The sequence below is a fragment of the Vombatus ursinus genome, unplaced genomic scaffold (genome assembly GCF_900497805.2).
Source record: "Vombatus ursinus unplaced genomic scaffold, bare-nosed wombat genome assembly UNPS02014805.1, whole genome shotgun sequence".
Classification (NCBI taxonomy): domain Eukaryota; kingdom Metazoa; phylum Chordata; class Mammalia; order Diprotodontia; family Vombatidae; genus Vombatus; species Vombatus ursinus.
The window spans coordinates 3,761,761-3,779,669 of NW_020954583.1; positions in this window are offsets into that span (position 1 = coordinate 3,761,761).

Consider the following 17,909-nt stretch of genomic DNA (forward strand, 5'->3'; position numbering starts at 1 on the left):
GAGATCAGCTTACATTTAGAACATAATTTAACAATGATACTACTACTACTACTACTACCACTAATAATAATAATAATAATAGCTAGCATCTATGTAGCATTATAGAGTTTGCAAAGTGCTTCATTTATATACTTTATCTCATTGTTTTCCTCAAAACAACCCTATGAGGTACGTGCTATTAGTATTCCCATTCTACAGGTATAGTAACTGAGGACAAGAAAAGTTAAGTGACTTGTGCAGAGTTACACAGTTAATAAGTATCTGAGGTAAAATTTGAATTCAGGCCTCCTTGACTCCAGGTCCCCAACTAGATCTATTACTCCACCTAGATGCCTCATGATAACATTCAGTTGACTGCTGCAGAAACAAAAATAGTATATACAATTCAAGTTTTGGCACAATTTTCCTTATTCGTCATACTCTAGTGAGATCTTCAAGTTTTTTTTTTAAGTAAAAAAGAAAACCTCAACTCTCCTTCCAATTTCTATTTGTCCTACTCTTCATTCTCCTCCATTAATTTGCTTAACCTTCTGATTTTTCAACTTGCCTTTTCTTACTTACCTTGCCTTGTCAATTTTCTTCTTTTTTTTCTTCTTGAGTCTTCCTCTTCAAGTTTTTACTCTTAAGTCCTTCTTGATATCCTTAATCCTTCATAATCCTTCTTAATCCTCTTTGATCTTACTCTTTCCCTCTAAAGAACAAAATAGGTTGTCACTGATGATACCAGTCAAATTATGGTATTATTGATAGTGACAGATTTCTATAGACATGCTGGTAAACTTTTCATGTTTTCTATGTATTTGTTGTACTCCTTCCAATTTTATTTGTAAATGCTCTTGATGTGATCTGGCTTGCTCAAGTCTCTCCAAAGTTTCTTCAGGCACATTTCCCTCTCCACTGCTTTTCATCATTTTATGACATGATACTGCCAGTAATCAGCCTTCTCCTCTATATTTTGCAAAAGATCTTGTTCTCTATCTCATTGTTTTGTTGGTTGCCGTATATCTCTGCTTGGCAAAAAAAAAGATCGTGTTTGCTGTTTGAGATAGTTTCTACATCCTTTTGATGGCTATTGAAGTGTACTGAAAAAATGAGGATTATCTTAGTCAAGATTTTTACCTTTATTCAAATCACATTTTTCTGAGTCAACAATTTTTAAAAATACTTGAGTTTGGAACAGCTATAATTTCACATTTTTCTTCTCATCTTTTTTCTTTCTTCTGATTGTTCTTGATTTTTACTTTTGTTCTAATGGTGATGTCTAACTGATATGACTCTCATATTAGAAGTTTGTCATTTCCTTTCATTAAGATACAATCAATTTATGTTTTTTTAATTTCTTCAATGTTTTCATTTCTTAAATATTTACTTCTTCCTTTTTGAAGAAAGTAGCTTATTCCATAAGCCTTTTGCCTTTCGTTTCTCAGAGGCAGGTAGGTGGTATAGTGAATAAAGTGCTGGTATTGGAACCAGAAAGACTTATGTTTGTATCCTGCTTCAGACATATATTAGCTATTTTGACCCTGGGCAAGTTATTTATCTTCACTTATTTTTAGCTGGGCTGGTCCTTGGGCAGTAAACAAAGGCTGTTTTCATGAGCAGGGTCAATGAGTTTTTTATTTAAACTTGGTAGAACTTGCCGGAGATTGTACTCAGCTGCTATAACCCTTGAGAAATTAGGTTTACCTCCATGCCCTTTGGGGCCTCTGAGTAGGAATTTTGTGGGGGACGAATACTTCTAATATTAAGACATACAGGACTATACACAGATAGATACCAGCTCTTGGGTTTTGAATAGAGGAGTGCCATGATCAGATCAATCTATAATAAAGATGAGCCCTGCTACCACCTTGAACTTAACGTACACAAAACTAAACTCATTTTTCTGCCTCAAACCTGTCCCTCTCTCTACCTTACTTATTTTTTTTGTAATGGTGCACCCTCCTCACTGTCACCTATACTCAGAACCATGGCATCATCTTTGACTTTTCCCTCTCCTTCTGAACCACATCTATTGAGATGTTAAGTCCTGCGAATTCGACCTCTATACCATTTTTCTCAAATCTGCTTCCTACTGTCCAATTCTACTTTCATTATCTTACTGAGGTGTGCACAGTGTCTCATGACCCATACTGGGTGGTATGCTTCTAAAGGGCAGGAAACTCTACTTCATTTCCTTTTCTATATCCCTAGTGCTTAATACAATGCATTGAGAATAGATGGTCATTAACAAAAGTTTGTTGAGTCATTTATTTTTAAATGTCTTTTAAAATTAAAAAAAAAACTCAACTGTGGGCATTTTCAGAATTTAGTACATAATACTACTTTATTCCCAGGTTTGGAGAGAACAATGATGACGTGCTTTGTCCACAGAGGATAGTACATTATATAAAGTTTGCATTCTGTAAACTTCAGGATCACTCCTGAAAGACATTGAGATAACACAAAAGGAATAATATCAATATCTTCTCTGGGTAAGGGGAATGGAGCCACTCATAGATGACTTCATTTCAAGACTGTTTATGAACTGTGCCATATATACCTTGGTAAGACACTTTAAGATAGTGGTTCTCAACCTGGGGTCCATGATTTTGTTTTAATATAATGAAATTTGTATTTCAATGTAATTGGTTTTCTTTGTAATCTGACATTTTATTTTATGCTTTATAAACTTCATTCTGAGGAGTTCATAGGCTTCACCAGACTTCCAAAGGGGTCCGTGACAATTAAAAAAGGTTAAAACTCCCTGCTTTAGGATAAGATACTGCAGAAGGAACCTTGGAAGACAATGCTTTAGCTTCCCCAAGACACAAAAGAGCTATACAGAATTAAGAATATATTTGAATGTATCAAAACCACCACAATTGATATGATAGAACAGAACATTTTTAAAGAGTGGGATAATATGGTGAGAGAGAGATGTTTCCCCACCCCAGATTAGTTGAGTTAATCATAGATAAAGAGGTAACCATGTGTTATTATACTAAATAAAGTACAAAAATGTGTCTATACTGTTACACCTTTATGAAATATGAAAGATTTTCCCTGACAGAATTAGAAAAGTACCTTGTCACTGACTAGAGATTGGCCATACTCCCCATGAACTTTTCAAAGTTTGTCTCGTAGTTAGAGATGACTTTGGTAGTGGTCTTTCTCACAGATAATACTTCATAAATAATTATTAATGTCTTGGTTTTATTATTTAGTAAACTGTTAATAAATTGTATGGCCAATAAAAAATAGCTCATCTTGTCAGCCCTCAAGAAAATTGAGATACAGTTAAGGGAGGTGGTAGTTTTATTGAGTACTACCCTTGCTTCTCTACTTGAGGGTATTTGGGGATTATGAGGAAGTGGTTCTTTTTTTTTTCCTTTGCCAATGGCCTTGATGTCTTATAGCAGAGCTACTTACTCAGAAGTAAACACTATGTTCCATCAAAGAAAGGCATTCAGAGAAGAAAGCAACTTAACAGAGTAGGACCTTTGGCATTATATAAGACAGCCAACTAGGGATTCAAGAGAAAAGTAGGCCTGGAATTTGGAACTAAAGCCAAGAAAAGAAGCAAACCCAGGGATCCCAGTTGAGTGACCCACCTAACATAGAAATTGTGCCCAGAGAAGAGCAGTGTGATGATACTAGAAGAAGAAAAAGGATATCAGAGCTTCACAATATTGAAGGCATGAATTGACTTGGTTATGTTTATTCCCTGTGTGTATACCACACCACCAGCAGACTCTAAATTTGTTGCCATACTCCTCATGGATGCATTATTTGTGGGAGAATACACTCCTAGTCTATAGGGAGGAATATTTTGTAGTTTCTGGCATTATTATGCCATCTTAATGAATAGTTTTGCTTTCTGTTGGTTATTGTAGGTTAATTTTAGGAATTAAGTCTTAGAAAGTGCCCTTTGATCCTGACATAGTAGACACGCTCTGGAAGAACCAACTTTGAGTCCAACTTGAGAGCAGTCATTTCAGAGGGGGTGCTACATATCCAAAACAAACATAGGTCATTTATGGGGATTATAGATAATATAGTAGAGGCATAAACTAGATTTTGAAGGAAACTAGGAATTCTAAGACATAAAAGTGAAGAGGGAGTGCTTTCTAGAAAGGAGGCTATCTTATGAAAAAGCATAGAGATGAAATGGAATGGTATCTATAAGAAATTGCAAAAAAAAGAAACCAATATGGCTATACTAAAAGTTGAGTTATGTGAAATGATGTATAATAAGCCTGGAAAGGCAAATTGGAGTCAGGTTGTGAAGAGTTTTTAAATACTAATCTGAAGAGTTTTTATTTGTTTCTGGAGATAGAAGGGAGCCAATGTTATATATTGAACTTATGAATTGACATGATCAGACCCGTCCTGACCAGAGGAACAATGCTTCCTTTCCCCACCTCCATCATGTAAATTAAAGTGTCTTGGTTTCATGAACTTAAGTTAAAAATTAAAAATCTGAATCTAGCTGCTAAAAACCAAGAGGTGAACAATGTGATATTTAGCAATGATATCTTCTGGTAAGACACTCTTACCTTAAGAGGAGGAAGAAGCTTCCAGTTACATGCCACATTTTTTCTTTTTATTTGGAGGAGGGAGCCTAGGATGGAAAGGAAATTCTTCCCAGAATAGCCCTCACTGTCCCAAGCAGCAGGCCTTACTACACTCCTTGCCCTTTACCCAACCCTCAGCCTTCTCACGTTGTGAGTGTCCATGTTTCTCCAATATTTCTCTTCTGTTTTTAATCTAAAACAAACCCACACTTATACTGTCTTTGACTGTAGAGTCATTTGTCAATAAACACAAGCTGAAGCACTGGAAAAAATCACTTTGGAATATCAGTTTGGCAGCTGTGTATATTGGAAAGAGAAGAGATTTAAGTCAAGGAGACTAATAAGGAAGCTACTGCAATAATCCAGGTAAGATGTGATAAGACCCTGAATTAATATGATATTAATGTTGATATGTTGTTGGGGAGAAGGAGACAAATACAAGAGATGTTGTAAAGGTAAAGATGGAAAGATTTAGTAACTGGCTCATTATTTGGTTTTAAGGAGAGCAAAAAGTAAAAATTGACCCCCAAATTACGAACTTGGGTGATCCCAAGGATAGTGGCATAGAAGCAGAAATATAGAAGTTACAAAATTAGATATTATACTACATTATACCTGAACCCTCAAACTTAGGAAAGGTGAAATTTAATGTAATGATTTTATTTTCAGTAAATGGGTTCATAATGGTCTACATTGGCTATGCAAAATGCAACTTATATTTGTTTTGGATATGCCGCCCTCCTCTGGGATAACTACTCTCAAGTTGGACTCAAAGTTGATTCTCCCCATGTCAGAATCAAAGGGTACTCTCTAAGACTGAATTCCTAAAATTAACCTGCAATAGCCAATAGAAAGCAAAACTATTCATTAAGATGGCATGGTAATACCAGCAGCTACAAAATATTCTTCCCCATAGACTAGGAGTGTATGCTCCCACAAATAATGCATCCTTGAGGAACATGGCAACAAATTAGAATAGAAAATAGATTTAGAATATGAATTGAGGAACACTGTGGCATAGCGGTTGAAGAGCTGGCCATGGAGTTGTGAATACCTGAATTCAAGTCCCACCTCTAACACATATGGACTGTGTTGCCCTGGGCAAGTCACTTGATTTCTCAAGGCAATTCTAAGACTATGAATTTTTGAGAAGGGGCTGACTTACACTGATAGAGAATTTCTTCATTTCAATGTTTCCTATCCCAGTCCAGTTCCCATTCCTATCGAAGACACAAATATTTGTCTTTGGGGGGTTGTCTTTGTATTTTTGAGTTATAGGCTAGTATCTTGGGAGCAGCCACCTTGGAACACCAGTTCCAACTCTTTCCTCCATTTTGAAGGTCTTTTGAGACTTACCTAGGAAAATTTGCATAATCCTTGCCTCTTCCACTAAGGAAGAAATAATTTGGAAAGAATGGAAAGAAACCATGAATAGACTCAGTGGGAGTAGTTGACAATACTCCTGAGGAAGCAGGGAGACCAATGGCAGGGGTTCACCATTACCAGAATGGGAAGCAAAGTTTTGTTCAAGGGGTCAGAGAAGGAATCCTTTGGAGAGTGAAGCTAGTGATTGGGAGCCACTGGACACTCACGCATGTGCACACACACACATGCACACACACACACACACACGCACACAAACACATCAGGTTCCAAAGTCATAGAGGTGTTAAAAACAGTATCAGAAAAGCAACCAGGGTAATTTCTCTAAAAACCAACTGCTTAAAGAGCAGGTCCCTTGGAGAAGAGGTAAATAGCATCATCTGTTGGAGACTAGAAGAATTGCAGACACCAGCAAAAGGGAAGGAGAATAGAAAAGAAAGGGTTAACAAGCGTTTTATAGTCTGTTTACTATATGCCAGGCATTGTGCTAAGTACTTTACAAATATTACCTAAATAAAAGCAGTTAATTTTAATTCACGAAAGAAGTTTAGCTATAAGAAGTAGGGAAATGGAGGCAATAACTTGGCCCTGCATCGAAAAGCCACACTAGTGTCTAAGACCCAAGCAAAAACTCTAGAAGGAAAAGAGTGGTGAGTAACAAATAGGAGCAATACTAGTCTTATCACTTACTAAAACCTCAAAGAGGACATTATTGGAGGTTATGGGGGATTATGCATGTTCTGGACAAAAGATAATTTTTTAGATCACACACACACACACACAAACACAAACACACGCACACATCTAAAATTTGCCCAACAAACAATACAGTAAAGCTTGAAAAATGCACCAGAAGGAGCAATTATACAGAAAACCAAAGAGAAATAGTTATAAGATTCTCCATCATATCAGGGCTGCAGAAGACTGCTGAAAAACTGCAGTGATTCTGAAAGGAGATGAACCAAAGTAAACAGACAGAGCATTTATTAAGTGCTTACTATGTAGCAGGTGCTGTGTTAAGCACGGGGATATAAAAACAATATATACTCTCAAGAAGCTTACATTTGAATGTGCAAAATTACCACATGGAGGTGGGAGTAGGGGACAAGACAGTTGGTGTTAAGGTGAAAGAAACTGGAGGGTGAACCAGAAGGGAAGTGAGCAGTGTACTCTTCATGATATGACAGTTTTATATCATGTAGGCACAGTACTCATGAAGCCTGGGCCTACAACAGAGAAAAAAGGTCAGACCAACATCTGAGAAGACTGTACCCAAGCCACACTAGGAAATAGGGCCTGATAGGGCTAAGATAGAGCTAGTCCAATGCCAATTAGGGGCCCGACAACTTTTATGCAACTCTGTGCCCAATTTGCCAATGTCTGAGCTACATTAAAAACCACTGCATGATAAAGGGCCAGGGTAGCACCTGGGAAGCAAAGTACCCTGACATCTCGAAGAAGCTCTATTACAAGTACAACTGTCAACATTTAGTTGGAGCCTGTGAGGAGGTTCAAAGCAAGGGAAGGAGGAAACTGGACATATAACTGTGTAAGGAGAGGGAAGCAAGAAGAGGCCTCTTGCTAAGTCCAGCTAACAAGGGACTGAGACCCTGCAGAGGAAAACAAATACTTTTTTAGCCACTTCATCCAGGGCCAAGCATGATCTGTCTACACTATCCAAGAATATAGGAAGAAGCAGAATCTGAATCAAGTACAAATCTAAAATCTAGCAGCTGAGATGGATATATGAATAAACAAGAAAATGAAGAAATCATATGGTTTGAGAGAAGCCCAAGAGATAGACCAAGAGGAAAAGAGTAACTTCACAAGTTCCAAGTAGAATCTCAAATAAAACAATGACCTGGCCTCAAGAATTACAAGGAAACCTGGAAGATATGAAACCAGTGATATAAACAAATATTAGATGAAATAAGAGCTCAAGAGGAAAGATTAGGAAGGAGAAATAATAAAACAGAAGTTGGGAAACCTTACTCAACAATCAGACTTCCAAAATTAGAATGGATTAAACATAAAGCAATAATTCCATAAAAAAACAAAAAATAAAATAAATATATTGAAAAAAAGAAGAAAATATAAAGTACATACTATAAAAAATAACTGAACTGGAAAGCAGGTCAAGGAGAGATAATCTAAGCATGAGACTACTTGAAAATCAAGACCCCCCCCACCCCAAAACAACAATGAAGAGCCTATATAGCATATTTTTAAAAATCATAAATAGAAACAGACCAGATTTGTTAGAATGAGAGGGCAAAGTGAAAATAGAAAGAATTCAACAATCACCTACTGAAAAAATTCCCCAAATGGTAAGTACTAGAAACACCATAACAAAAATTCAGAGGTCCCAGGTCAAAGAAAGAGAAATATATTGTAGACAACCAGAATGAAAAGTCAATTTATAGCAGTGATATTGAACTAAAATAGAAGTAGGGATCATTAATTCATACATAGGTGTAGCTAGGTGGTACAGTGGATAGAGCACTGGGCCTGGAGTCAGAATTACCTGAGTTCAAAAGTGACCTTAGACACTTACTGTGTGACCCTGGGCAAGTAACTTACCCAGTAACTTATCTGCTTCAGTTTCCTTAACTGTAAAATGGAAAGAATAAAAATACCTCCCTCCCAAAGTTGTTGTGAGGATCAAATGAGATAATATTTATAAAGTGCTTAGTACAATGCTGGCATACAATACTCTTAACAAATGCTTGTTTTCTTCCTTTCTACTTTTAAAGAAAAGCAATATGTACTATAATAGAGGTTCATAGTTTTATGTACAATCCTTATTTTCTGTTTACATTATAAATGAAATAATTTGGTATTAAGTTCAGAATTTTTTAAATAAAAAAGAAGAAAAATGGAATGAATTGGGAATCAGTTCTAGCCTCAGCTTTGCCACTCTCTAGCTCTGTGACCTTGGGGAAAACACTCACTTCAATTTCTTGTCCTTTAAAATGTATAGGTTGGATGAAATTATCTACACGGTTATAACTAACTCAAAATCTGATTTTCTCTATGTGGACATTTCCATCACCAATTATAAATGAAAGACCAGTGGTCTCCAAAATGTAGTGAACATGCTATACTCCACTGAGGGTGTGGGTGTGTGTGTAACATCTTTTGTGACCATCCCATCAGATGAGTCAAAATCGATCCTTATGGTTATAGCCAATTATCCACTCCCTTCACTTTGGCAGAGGGTATGATGAGTGTCAGTGCTTGAGAAACTACTGCAGTCAATCCACGCCATGCTAGGCAAAGGCCAACAGGACCCCTGCCCCTAGTGCAGCTGCTAAACTTGCCATTGCCCTGACCCCACCACTGGTACCACCTAAGTGAAAGACCTTTGTGGCCTTCTTCTGTTACCTACCACAAATGTCCCACTGCTGATGCTCTTGTCCCTACTACTGCCTCAGCCTAAACAGCCTGAACAGAGATCTGCACTGCTTCCTCTCCTTCCTTAGCTGCTGGTGCTGCCACTGCTACCACATCCCACATAACTTCTCTCTGGACCCAACTCTACTCCCTTTACCCAGGTAGCCATCAGGACCCTACAAGAATAGCCATCAGGTTCCCAGAGCAACTTTGGTGCCTGTTTATATAATAAAGGGTTCGCTGGAATTGTATATGTGGGCTTTTCTTTAAGTTAGTTATTTTGCCACTGGGAGAATTTCTTTTTAACCACTGGCTTAACCAAATGAGAAAATATGAGTTGGTTCTTCTGTCAGAAAAGGAGATGGAACTCACCGTGACTCAAAGGTCCTGGATTAGATTGTAAGGTGAGCCTGATATTTGGAGATTCATAGTCTGTGACCTTCAGGCAGTCCAATGACTGCTAAGTTGTTTCAAGTATTACAGAGAGATTTCTTAGCAGGCTTGACACTGTTTATGTATTTTATCAATGACAAAAGTACAGAAGTTAGTTATATAGAATTTTTGAGACATGATTGTCTTATGTATATTTGTTCATTCATGTAAACTATATATTATATGTTGATATAAATAATTCCTCTCTTTGGGTTTGTTTGTTTATTGAGATGCAACCTTATAACTCTATATGAAACTTTGGAAAGAATTAGGTCTACAAAGTGACCAAAGAGAGTAAGAGCAATATTGGGGCAGGGTTGCTAAATGGTGGCAGTCGATGTATATAAGGAAATGGGTGTTGGAGACAATAGACAACCATGAATGCCTTGTGAAACACCAGTCAAAATTGATACTGGCATTGTCACAGACTCAAAGAATTGGAAACTTGGGGGGTAATAGATGTGGAATAGGTGAAGAAATTATTATATGGAATAGTATTATGCAATAAAAAATGCCAAAAGGAAGTGGTTTCAGAGAAACCTGTGAAGACTTATATGAACTAATGTAGTAATATAAGCAAAATAAGGAGAACCATTTATATAAGAACATTTTAAAGATAAATAACTTACAAAGGCTTGAGAATTTTTTTCTTTTCTTTTTTTGGATTTTCTTTTCTTTTTCTTTTTCCCACTTAATAATATTTTATTTTTTTCCAGTTGCAGGTATGGATAGTTTTCAACATTCACTTTTATAAGATTTTGAGGTTTTTTTGTCCTTCCCTTCCTCCTTTTCCCCACTGTAAGATAGCAAACAATCTAGCACAGGCTACACATATACAACCATATTAAACATATTTCCACATTAGTTATGATGTGAAAGAAGGATCAGGACAAAAGGCGAAAATCATGAGAAAGAAAAAAAAGAAAGAGAAATAGTATGCTTCAATCTGCATTGAGACCACATATTTCTTTCTCTGGATGTGGATAGCATTTTCCATCCTGAGTCTTTTGGAATTGTCTTAGATCATTGTATTGCTGAGAAGAGCTAAATCTATCAAAGTTGATCATCACATCATGTTGCTGTTATTGTGTACAATGTTCTCCTGGTTCTGTTCACTTTTCTCAGCATCAGTTCATGTAAGTCTTTCCAGGCTTTTTTTGAAATCTGCCTGCTTACTTCTTATAGCACAATAGTATTCCATCATAATCATATAGCACAACTTGTTCAATCATTCCCCAATTGATGGCATCCCCTCAATTTCCAATTCTTCACCACCACCAAAAGAGCTGCTATAAATATTTTGTATATGTGGGTCCTTTCCCATTTTTAATAATCTCTTTGGGATACAGACTCAGTAGTGAATTGCTGAAGCATGCACAGTTTTATAGCCCTTTGGCCATAGTTCCAAATTGCTCTCCTGAATGGTTGGATCACTTCACAACTCCACCAACAATGCATTAGTGTTCCAATTTCCCCCACATCTTCTCCAACATTTATCATTTTCGTTTCTTGCCATATTAGCCAATTGGATAAGTGTGAAATGGTACCTCAGAGTTTTTTTTTTAAATTTGCATTTCTCTAATCAATAGTAATTTAGAGCATTTTTTCATATGACTGTAGATAACTTTAATTTCTTCATCTGAAAACTGCCGTTCATATACTTTGATCATTTACCAATTTGGGACTGACTTGTATTCTTACAAATTTCACTCAATTCTCTATATATTTCAGAAATGAAGCCTTTATCAGAAATACAGGCAGTAAAAATTATTTTCCAGCTTTTTGCTTCCCTTCTAATCTTGGTTGCATTGACTTCGTTTGTACAAAACCTTTTTAATTTGTGTAATCAAAACAATCCATTTTGCATTTCATAATGTTCTCTATCTCTTGTTTGGTCATAAGTTCTTCCCTTCTCCATAAATCTGACAGTAAATTATTCTTTGCTCTCCTAATTGGCTTATGGCATCATCTTTATTTCTAAATCATCTACCCATTTTGACCTTGTCTTGGTAAAAGGTGTAAGATGTTGGTATATGCCTAATTTCTGTCATACTATTTTCCAGTTTTTCCAGTGAGTTCTTATCCCAGAAACTGAAGTCTTTGGGTTTATCAAATGGTAGATTACCATAGTCATTGACTACTGTATCTTGTGTACCTAACCTATTCCACTGATCCACCACACTATTTTTCAGCAAGTACCAAATAGTTTTGATGATTGCAGCTTTATAATATAGTTTTAGATATGGTGCAGCTAGGTCACATCCCCTTGCCTTTCTTTTCATTAATTCCCTTGATATTCTTCACCTTTTGTTCTTCCAGATGAATTTTATTATGTTTTTTAGCTCTATCAATTTTTTGGTAGTTTGATTGGTATGGCACTGATTACGTAAATTAATTTAGGTAGAATTGTCACTTTTGTTATATTAGCTCAGCCTACCTATGAGCCACTGATATTTTTTGAATTGTTTTGATCTGACTTTATCTATGTGAAAAGCGTTTTGTAATTGTGTTTTGTAATTGTGCTCATATAGTTCCTGGGTTTGTCTTGGCGGGTAGATTCTCAAATATTTTCTGCTGTTTACAGTTGTTTTAAATGGAATTTCTTCTTCTATCTCTTGCTGTTGGGCTTTGTTAGTAATATATAGAAATATTGATGATTTACGTGGATTTATTTTATATCCTGCAACTTGCTGAAATTGTTTATCATTCCAAGTAGTTTTTTACTTGATTCTCTAGGATTCTCTAAGAATATCATCATATCATCTGCAAAGAGTGATAGCTTTGTTTCCTCATTGTATGTTCTAATTCCTTCAATTTCTTTTTCTTCTCTAATTGCTGAAGCTAACATTTCTAGTGCAATATTTAAAAACAGTAGTGATAATAGACATCTTTGCTTCATTCCTGATCTTACTGGGAAAGCTTCTAGATTATCCCCATTACATATATTGCTTGCTGATAGTTTTATGATAGGTGCTACTTATCATTTTAAGGAAAATTATTTATTCCTATGTTCTCTAGTGTTTTTTAATACGAATGAGTGTTATATTTTATCAATCTACTGAGATGATGATAATATGATTATTCATATGTTTTCTGTTAGTTTTGTTATTGATATGGTCAATTATGCTGATAGTTTTCCTAATGTTAAACCAGCCCGGCATTCTTGGTATAAATTCCACCTGGTCATAGTGTATTATCTTCATGATAAGTTGCTGTAATCTCTTTGCTAATATTTTATTTAAAATTTTTGCATCAATATTCACTAGTGAAATTGGTCTATAATTTTCTTTCTGTTTTGGTTTTTCCTGGTTTAGATATTAGTACCATATTTGGATCATAGAAAGAATTTGGTAGGACTCCTTCACCTATTTTTCCAAATAGTTTATATAGTATTGGAATTAAGTATTCTTTCAATGTTTTAGAGAATTCATTTCCCTCCTCACCAGCATTTTGCTTCTGACCACTTCCTCCCTCAGTCTGCCCTCCTTTCTATCAGCCCCCTCCTCTTTTCTTTCCCTTTTCCCCTACTTCTTCTGTCTTCCCTTGTATCCACCCTTCCCTTTTCTTTCCCCATATAGATTTCTATACCCAACTAAATGTGTATGTTATTCCCTCTTTGAGCCACATCCGATGAGAGAAAGGTTCTAACGCTTACCCCATCTGTTCTTTCCCTCTACTGTAATAGGTTTTTTGTGTCTCTTCATGGCCCTAATTTTGCCCTATTTTGCCTCCTCCTTTCCTCTTCTCCCAGTACAATCCTTTTTTCACCCCTTAATTAATTTTTTAATATCATCACATCAAAGTCAACTTATACTCATCCTCTTTGTTTATTTGAACTCCTTCTAACTGCCCTAATAGATACACAGTTCTCAAGAGCTACAAGTATCATCTTCTCATGTAGGTATGTAACCTTATTGAATACCATGTTTTTTCTTTTCCTTTCCCATTTGCCTTTTTATGTTTCTCTTGAATCTTGTATTTGAAGATCAAATTTTCTGTTCAACTCTAGTCTTTTCACCAGGAATGAATGAAAGGGACATCCCCTAGTTCATTGAATGTTCGTGTTTTCTCCTGAAAGATTATGCTCAATTTTATTGGGTAGTGAATTCTTGGTTGTTATCCAAGCTCCTCTGCTTTCCATAATATCATATTCCAAGCCCTTAAATCCTTTAGTGCAGAAGCCGCTAAGTCCTGTGCAATCCTGACTGTGGTTCCACATTACTTAAATTGGTTCTTTCTGGCTGCTTGCAGTATTTTCTGCTTGACCTGATAATTCTAGAATTTGGCTATAATATTCCTTGGAATTTTCATTTTGGGATCTCTTTCAGGAAGTGATCAGTGGATTCTTTCAATGACAATTTTACCCTCTGGTTCTAGGATATAATGGCAGTTTTCCTTGATAATTTCTTGAGAGATGCTGTCCGGGCTCTTTTTTTGATCATGACTTTTAGGTAGTACAGTAATTCTTAAATTATCTCTCCTGGATCTATTTTCCAGGTCACTTGTATTTCCAATGAGGTATTTTACATGTTTTTCCACTTTTTCATTCTTTTAATTTTGTTTGACTGGTTCTTTGTGTTTCATAGAGTCATTAATTTCCACTTGCCAATTCTAATTTTTAAGGAATTATTTTCTTCATTTAGCTTTTGTACCTCCTTTTCCATTTGACCAATTCTACCTTTTCTTAAATTTTTAGGCAATTGGGGTTAAGTGATTTGCCCAAGGTCACACAGCTAGTAAGTGTTAAGTGTTTGGTCTGAGGCTGGATTTGAACTCAGGTCCTCCTGACTTCAGGGCTGGTGCTCTATCCACTGTGCCACCTAGCTGTCCCTCAATTCTACTTTTTAAGGAGTTGTTTTCTTCAATGTATTTTTTCCCCATTTTGGCCAATTGCATTTTTTAAGGAATTGGGTTTTTTTCAGTCCATTTTTGTCCTTCCTTTTCCACACTGTTGACTCTCTCTTGTATACTTCTTATTTCTTTTTAAAATTTTTCTTTTACCTCTCTTATTTGACTTTTAAAATCCTTCTTGAGCTCTTCCAAGATGGCTTTTGGGGCTTGAGACCAATTCATATTTTCCTTTGAGGTTTCACATGTAGGCATTATGACATTGTTAAGCTTTTCTGAGTTTGTGTTTTGGCCTTCCCTATCACCATAGTAGTTCTCTATGGTCAGAGTTCTCTTTTGCTTCTTGCTCACTTTTTGCCTAATTTGTGGCTTTTAAAGATGAACTCTCCTCCTGGGTGATAGGGGACACTGTCTGAAGCTTCTTGAGCTGGAGGCCAGGGGTCTGGTCATAGACTTTATGCACTGGGGCCTCAGGTGTCGGAAGCTTGCTCACTGTACTGGGGTGGCCTGGCCTTGCCACTCCTGTTGTTGCCTGGTTTCCAAGGCTGGCAATTTGCCTTTTGTGCTGGGGCTGTAGGCCTCACAGCTGGCCTGCTGTGCAGCTTGCCTGCTGAGCCAGGACCAAGGGCCTTGATTGCTGATCTGTGCTGTGGCTAAGAGAATCCTGTTGGCTTGCCTGGACACTGTCTGCTCTGGGCTGTCCTCCCCTTTTACCCAAAAGAGACAGATCTTTCCTAAAGTCTCTTTAAATTATCTTAACCTGGCAAACTGTTTTCCTCCATCTTTTTGTAGGTTCTGTCACTCCAGAATCCATTTAGAGGCTTGATTTATTGTTGTTTCTGAGAGAAACTGGGAAGAACTCAGCAACTTCCTGGCTTCTCACCACCACTGTGGCTCCACCTTTGAAATGGCTTAAGAATTCTTATCAGTATAATGACCAACCACAGTTCCAGAAGACCAAAGTCAATCACTGATACCTCTTGATAGAGAAGTGATAAAATTAAGGTGCACAACGAGACATAATTTTTTAATGTGGTCAGTGCAGGAATTTTTATTTAATTTGACTATACATGTTTTTACAAGGGTTTTGTTTTTATTTTCTTTTCAATTGTGTGTGTGTGTGTGTGTGTGTGTGTGTGTAAGTGGTGGTGATGGATGGAGTGAGAGATGAAAAGAAAGAAACTAGCTTTTGTTCATTTTCAATTTTAGAAAAGAAAAAACTAAAGAAAGACTCAGTGAAAAGAGAACTAAATGGGAAAGTAAGAACAGTATCCCAGAGCTCTAAGTTAAATGCCGCATAACCTTTTAGTTAAATGATGATATATCAATTAGTGATGTAAATGGTAAAGCAAATCTTATCTGTGGAACTCTTAACACCCTTCCTTTCAGTTACTTTAATACTACTGGTAAGTCTTTGGCTTCTGGAATTCTGGGGCCTACTCTCAACTTGGCCAATGCCACTTGGAATGAGCTTGTGTAAATCACTTGCTGTTGCAGTTTCCTTAGGGCATGTTCAGCAGGAAATTGAAAAAAATTCAGTTTTTCATAGATTCCTTGAGAAATCATCAAACCACCTGTTTAAAACCCCATTGCCCCTCTTCTTTTAGGCAAATTCCAGATATGGGTCTCATTCAGATCAACTAACTGTTTGAGTAATGAAGAACAATAAAATCTATAATATTGTGGAAATGCAGACTTGTTTAAATCCTTTATAAACTTTTTTCCCCCTTAAGATTTCTTAGTCTAGAATTAACTGAAAGGCTGCATCTGCTTTTTATGCATTATGCTTACCTACAATTCTTCCTTTTTCTTTTCTTTTTAAGGCTAGAAGTGTTTTTCAAGAGACTTCTGGAAGCTGTTTTTTAGTGTTTCTGGTATTAAGTCATCTGTCCATCATAGAGTTGGCTGTATCTTAGAGATGTGTTAGTGTCTGCTCAATGCTTTTAAAGAGTTGTATGCAGCCAGGTGCTCTAATACTAACAAATCAGTATGTAAATGGAAGACAATATTCTCTGGGGATTGTTATTGCAGGCTGTGTGATAAGTAATGAATCTGATTACCTTTCCCTTTTGCCTAGACATCTTCCTCCATGCTTCTGATGTTTTTTCTTCTTTTTTTAGTTTCTGGAATGATTTTATAATGACCACAAGTTTCTAGTTTTGTTGTTTTGCATCCTGAAATGGTGCCTTCACTCTGCTATTCTCATTTAGTGTGAACCAGTAGTGATTTCAAAGTTCTGCTAGTTACATTGTTGGCTCAGAGTAGAGCTTCACTGGGAGTAGCAGGACTCTTGAGCCAACAAACCCTGTCTAAAAAAAAGAGGTCACATTTAGATGGGGTGTGGTGTCCAGTAGTTAAATCTTTATAGACCAAAAATCGGACCAGCAGCATGGGGGGGGGGGAAGAGTATGATTAATATCGTGATTAATTTTCCATGGTGTTATTAACATATGCTTTAACATATTCTTCCCAGGTTAATACTGGACAGGGATATTTGTTTATATCTGTGTGTGTATAAATGCATGAAATACATAATATCATACATTTATACACCTATAAATCTGGTACTAACATCAATTAAATGCTCATGCTTAAAAAGAATGCATAATGAGAATAACAGCTGCTTATAGTTTTTGCATGAACCAGACTGATATAGAGAACTAATAAGAAAGCATGCCTACAACTATGTCTATAACTATAGTCTATGAAACATTCTTATGATGATCAAGAATCTTCAACCATAGAATTTTGCTTTGTCAAAGCTGGTGTCTTCAACTGTGATTGGAAAAATATTTTTCTTTTTTTTTCTTACAGGGTCAAGTCATATAAAAGCCTGAAGTTGTGATTTCATAGATAGGGGTAAAGGGTGTACCAAGTAATTCCTGCTTATTAGTCACAGAATTATAAAATTTTTGAGTTTGAAAAGACATCAGAGGCTACCAAACACAACCCATATCTGAAAAAGGAATATTAATTACCACATAAGCAACAAGTGACTATTCAACCTTTTCTATAAGACCCTCAATGAGAGGGAGCCCACTACATCCTGATGCAGTCCATTCCACTAGGAGAAAGCTCTACATTTTATTAATTTTTTCCTTATGTCAAGCCTAAATTTGTCACTGTGTAACTTCCACTGATGGTTCATAACTTGTTTATCTGGGGCCAAAGAGAATGAGTTGATTTTCACACCTATGTAATAGTCTTTCACATATTTGTAAACATTCATCAATTCAGGGGTGTGCTGAAGCCAGTTCACATTACTAAATTTTCAATGTGATACCTATACTTCACAAA